The sequence below is a fragment of the Pelophylax lessonae genome (genome assembly GCF_965119305.1).
Source record: "Pelophylax lessonae genome assembly, chromosome: 12".
Taxonomy (NCBI): Eukaryota; Metazoa; Chordata; class Amphibia; order Anura; family Ranidae; genus Pelophylax; species Pelophylax lessonae.
Window position 1 is genome coordinate 35,095,283 of NC_138779.1, and position 6,986 is coordinate 35,102,268.

Here is a 6,986-nt window from a genome sequence, read left to right on the forward strand (position 1 = left end):
AAAAAATTAAAAAATTCCAGAGAGACCTAAATGACTATAAAGCAGGAAATATATATAAATGGCAGGAGTTACTGGAGGATGAGCACATTCCCTCCAGAGACTCCTCACCAGAAAGAGAGAATATTTTCTCTCCTTTTCCAACACAAACTCCAGTAGCCAGTACGTCATATGCCAATCAAACGCCACAACACGAGACGGATTCACCACAGTATAATGTAGATACACAAAACAGATACGAATCTTTAAACCAATATACCCCATCACCTAGAGGGAGAAGACCCCCACCTCAGTACTATCAAGGGTATCAACATCAACCCCCATATCGAGGGGATTTTTGGAACAGAGGACAAGGGAGACCACCATGGAGAGGCAACAGAGGCAGAGGGTCGTATTGGGGCCCCCCAAGGGGCAACCCATATTATTGGAGACCCAGGGGATACCAACAGGGTCCACCGCCATTTTACAATCCACCTCCCTACCCACAAAACCCAGAAAGAAAAGAGGATGCAGAGGGGGGAAAAAACAAAAGAAAAAGGAACAACTAGGAGCAGGAATTTATAACCTGAGCAAAGAAACTTTTAATGATGAGGAACTCCGTATACTTGATTTAGGATTAAAATTTGCCCCTCCTAAAAACATTAATAAATTTCAAGCATACATTGATGTGCACAAATTTGTAAGAACTCTGAATATCAAAAAGTTTTACGCTAACAAAAATGACACCAAAGAAATTACCACACCACCACCCACAGGAGTCACGCACAGTATTTTAAAAAATAAATCCACGTTTAACCCGAAACCTAGCAATAATCAATGTTTAGAGGTTTTCAAATTGTTGGTACAACAGGACATTGAAAATATTTCGACTCACCCTGTCCCTGGTAGCAAGAAGCTACAACAAAATATAGAGGCATTAGAAAAAAAGAAAAATATTGTAATAAGACCAGCGGACAAAGGGGGAGGAATTGTGATTTTAGATAAACAAGACTACATAGAAGAGTTGGATCGCATTGTTCATGACAGTGAAACGTATATTAAATTAAAGAGCAACCCACTGAATAAATTGAAAGCCAAGTTGGTCAAAAAAACAAAAAAAGCTTATAAAGATGACATACTCAACAAAAAAGAATTAAAATATTTAGTACCTGAGGCTCCCAAAATGCCCATTATTTATCAAGTACCAAAAATTCACAAAAGATTGACCAAACCGCCAGGACGTCCGATCATAAATGGAATCGAATCCATATTCGCAAGAGTTGGAGAATATATAGATTACCATTTACAGCCCCTTGCACAAAAAACTACATCATACCTCAAGGACAGCAAAGATGCAATCAATTTTATTGAAAGCCTGAGCACAACTGATAATACTATTTTAGCCAGTGTGGATGTGAATTCACTATATACTAATATTAAGCAAAAAGACGCTCTGACAGCAGTAAAATGGGCTCTGCAAGAAGATAAATCCTTACCCCCAGCACAAATTGATTTTATCCTAGATGTTTTAGAATTGGCAATGTGCAATAACTACTTTTGGCACAATAAGTACTTTTTTAAACAAATCAAAGGCGTAGCGATGGGGGCTAAGTACGCACCCACAGTAGCCAATATTTTTATGAGTAAGTGGGAAATGGAATATATTTTTAGGAACCCCCACCCACAGCTACGTGGTTTCAAACGCTACATAGATGATATTTTAATAATTTGGGAAGGATCTAAAGAATCTCTTGCAGAGTACATAGAACGTATGAATAACAATAAATATCAAATTTCGTTCACAGCCACCATAAACCAATCAGAGATAAATTATTTAGATCTAACTATTTTTAAAACAGGGAATCAAATGGCTACAAAAACATTTTTTAAAAGCACTGATAGGAACAGCTACATTCCAACAAATAGCAACCATCATCCCAAATGGTTATCAGCAGTACCGAAAGGACAACTGCTTAGGATTAAACGTAACTGTAAGTCAGAGCAAGACTATCTGATACAGTCTGAGATACTGATTAAAAGATTCAAGGATAAAGGGTATAAACCAGCAACTTTACAGCAGATTCAACGCAAAGTTTTAGAAACTGATAGAAAGGAACTCTTAAAACCAAAACCAAAAACGGAAAAATCCTACCAAATGGCTTTTTGCACAGAGTTTAACAAACAATACAAACAGTTGGAAAACATTTTTAAAACACACTGGCCTATTTTATTGAGAGATCCAACCTTCAGCAAGATTTTACCAAAAAAACCACATTTTATTTATAGGAGACCTCCTATTTTGAAGGACAAACTGGCAAGAAATATACCAGACCCTCCTAAAAAACTAAATACATTTTTAGACCAAAAAGGTTATTATAGATGTGGCGACTGCGTTATATGTCGCACATGTAGGACAAACAATAAGCGAAGAAAGGAAACACAATTCCAATCCACAGTTACTGGGCAACAATTCAAAATTGACAAATTTATTACTTGTAGAACCACACATGTTACGTACTTATTAGAATGTGAATGCGGTCTCCAGTACGTGGGACGCACAACAAGAGAACTTCGCATCAGATTAAGAGAACACATCAAAAATATAAAAAATGGATTCCAAAAGCACAGTTTGTCCAACCATTTCCGCATCTGCCACAACAAAGACCCAAGCAAGTTGAAATTCTGTGGAATAGATACTATTGTCAAACATTGGAGGGGCACACATATGACAAGAGCTATCTCACAGAACGAAACATGGTGGATACACAAATTAGGAAGTATGACACCGAAGGGTTTAAACGTAGAAATAGACATTAATTGTTTTATAAATGATTTTTAATTTTTTATAAATGACTTTTAATATTTTTCTATATTTAGTTAATTTATTTTATTTGTTATTAACTTATATCTAACTACCTAGTTGTTCCAACTTGTTATTTATTTATTTACCAAAAGATTGCAGCACTTTATTGATTAACAATTAGACATAAATTGGAATGTGTATGGCTACAACACAATCTGTGGCAGCAGTTACCCGGGAAGTCCACTAGGGGCCGACTCAACAACTAGAATACTTATTCATTTATTTAGCACACACCTGGTAACATAAGAGAGATAGTAATTTAGATTGGACACAAATTGGAATGTGTATGACTACAACACAATCTGTCGTAGCAGTTACCCAGGAAGTCCACTAGGGGCCGACTCAACAATTAGAATTATTTATTCATTTAGCACACACCTGGTATCGTTATCGTAAGAGAAGTAGTAATTTAGAAAGGCAAAGATACAACACATAATCAGAATAGATCAACATAAGATACATTGTATCGGAGTCATAACACCAGCAAATCAAGACATCATCAAATGTAACAAGTAGTATCCAAATATTCAATACACCGGAAGGATAGCTCAGTGCGGCTATATAACACAGATGGCACCTTGAATTAGCCAGCTACAGATGACGCTGTGTTCACAGCGAAACGCGTATAGCCATTGGCCGAGAGGCAGCCACGTGACTTCAGGTCGGAAAGGAGAACGCTGAGGAGCGATACACCACCGCACCTAACTTAGGCACTTATAGGCTTTATCATGTTGTATGTTTGTGAGTATTCTACTGTATTTTTAACCTAATAAATTCACAGTTTAAACGGTCCTCACTATGTCCAGCCATTCTTTATTTCATGAGGACACCTGAGAATACCGCTTAAAGAAGAAGGATCGCTTCCAACACAGTCCAAACAGCTTTGCAAGGAACAACAACAGCTCACTTTACTACAATCTGCTCTAAAAACACCACATAGTGGTAAGTAGATACCCTAAGGGGGAGACCCCGAAGTTGCAAGATCAAGCATCTTACTCCTGTTACTGCAAAGAACTGTTTTATGGACTATTCACACTCAGTTTACATTTTTGAAGTTTTACATTGTAATATCTGCAATTTTATTTTTATTTATTTTTTGTATTTTGCACAATAATTGCACTGAATAGCACTTTACTAATGATTTACATGAATGGTTTAATCACCATTTTCTAAAATTGTTTTATGAACACTTATTTATATATATTTAAAATAGCAGCGCTGCAACCACTGACCTTCACTCATTTAAAGCACTAGCACTTTCATTGCAGCAGGCAGCTATAAACACTTAATTGGATAACACCACACACCCCATAAGCGCGAGGTCCACAGTCCCAATACTTTCAAGGTTGATTGTCACTATTTCTGTTGGTAAAATGCAGATTTGTGTTAAATATTTTTAGGTATCACCACTTTTGTGAATTATATAATAGTGGTGAATTTTTTCAAAATAGTACATACATATTGTTTTCTTTAAATCCTTGTGTGTTGAAATGGCTCCCTCTTTAGCACAGCGAGAACCTATGCGGTTTCCTGAAAATATATATATATATATATATATATATGGGATTCAGCTACAAAGTTGATGGTGGTTCTACAAGTATGTTGTTGAACTTACATGAGCCGTGTCTCATATCTGGGGTAGATCATGTGAATCTCCCCTAGTGTTTAGTTTTGGTTCCGGTGCGTATGAAACCGGTTCTTAGCAAGGATGTCCTTGTGCCTTTAAATGGTGCAGTTCTATATGAGACAGGTACATGTATGGGGAAAATTATATATGTAATGCAATAATGCAGTATATACAGTATATAACGTTTTTGGGTTTTTTACCTTCATTATCAATTTGCAACAAATGGAGTCCCATGCGGTTTTCAGCCGGGTCACACTTAAAGAGAGGGAGAAAAGACTCCTTCAGTAATGTGCCTCCTTTTCAGGGTTGAGTATGTGGCAAGGGTAGTATTTAAAAACTTACATTTTTCTGTGCGCCGCTCTTTGTCCTCTCCCATCCCCATTCGATTGGGGAATGAGAGAGGCAGTGGTTCCCCGGCCTTTTATCAGACTCGCGCATGCGCTGTGAGCGCCGCACGTCTGAAACCAGATCACATACAGCTGGTGTATGTCTCTGGTGCGCCTGCGTCCTATGGACGAGTGCGCTTCCAGTTTCCACCGCTGTTGCTCACTGGCGTGGCCGCCGACACGGAGAGGACACAGGTTACAGACTGGCAGAGTCTGAGGGGCCGATGTCGCTGGCTGTTACGTTGTGCCTGTAAGAAGCCCCTAGGAAGGAAAACAGTGGGAGATCCTCCCAGGGGCTTACCGTGCCGGGTGTGCTATAAGTATTTGGAGATTTTTCAAGCAAGGATTCAGTACATGGCATAAGTGCATTATAATTTGAAAACAAGAAATATATATATAAAAAAAAGGAGAAAAAACATTCCATATAATTAATTGCAGTTTTAATAGCAGTATAATAAGTAGTCAGGTTAAAGGGAAAGGAGGGGGGAATTTTCCGGTTATATCCCTATTGGAAAGGAATGAGGAAAGTCTGTTAGATCGGTCTTTTTGAAGCATAGGGAATCTAAAAGGGAAATTCGCATTCTTGTCATGTCTTTTTATCTCCAACTCGTGTTTTTGATAAAAGATATGTATATATATATATATGTATCTTTGGACGAGCAAAAGAAAGCTCTGTTTGTGGGAGAAAAAGGACGTAAATTTTGTTTGGGTACGGTGTCGCACGACCGCGCAATTGTCAGTTAAAGTCGCACAGTGCCGAATCGCAAAAAGTGGCCTGGACGTAAGACAGCAAAATCCTCAGGTGGTAAAGTGGTTAACGTATGGTTGAGATTCTTACAATCCCTACTTGATGATTTACACTGCCCAAGCAGCTTCAACATGCTCAACGCTAGCGTGCAGGCCTGGCCCCCTCAGCTCCCGTGTCAGGCACACCCTCTGATGGCGCGCTACTCCATACACTCTGTTACCATGACTGGAATCCATCTGTGTGTTCAATTTTATAAGGGTTGGATTTATAGAGCTGTCTATCAGCGATATATCAGACTATCCCATATATACATATACTGTATGTGTATAAATATTACATATTTTTTCTAGATATATGAATTGCACCTGCTCCAGATGAAGTGTTTTCACACGAAACGCGTAGTGCTCTCTAGGAAGCATTTCCACTGTACCATTTCTATTTTACCATGTACTCACTGGATTGTTTTTACCATTTGCATGTACTGTGTATATTTGTGTTGTCACCTGACATGTATACACATATATGATTCATCTATGTTGATGTTTTTACCAAATTACCTAGGTACAATCCATACCTTTTCATTTTATCCTCTATGTACATTGTTTATATTGCCTCTCTTGTTTCATTTTTTATCCCAATAAAATGTGACAATATTCACTTGACTTTTTCATTTTTTTTATGTGTCTGAAACTATTTTAGTCACAAAGGGCCACACACCTTGTACAAAGTCCCAAACTTTATAGATAACACTTAATCCCAACTTGTAGATGGCTATTCTCTTCAGGGACTCTCACCAAGGTAAACCCTGGGTGGTACCAAATCCTCTCTACACGATAACATGGCAAAGCTCTTAAAAAAAAGACGCTGTTATTGTGACGCAACGCGTCGGGAAAGCCGTGGGGTGACGTCACTTCCGGTCTACGGCCGAGACCGGAAGTATTGGAGCGAGTATTGAAACCGCATCGGCGGCATCTATCCCCTTGTGAATGCGCTTTTATTCCTACTCAATTGTAAGTGCAACTTTTATTTTGATCCATTAAAATTTATTTTTATTTACTACACCATGAGAACCCTTCATGTCTTTTCCTGGTAAAGGAGTGCCCTAAAGAGCCTTACAGCAGTTATTACTTATCGGAGGCCACCATAGAAGACCGTTATTGTGATGCACAAAGTGTACCTACATATTTGAGGAAAACACCAGAGGAGACATCCCCCAAAGTCTGCAGGTTGACGTGGGATACCTGAAACGCTCGTAAGAGTGTTAATGGAGGTGAGCAGCCATTGCACTTATTTATGGAGTTCTAGCTCACCAAAGTCCGCACTGGGGGTCACCGGAAGCATCTGATCACTTCACTACATATGAACTTTACTTCATTATTTATTAGC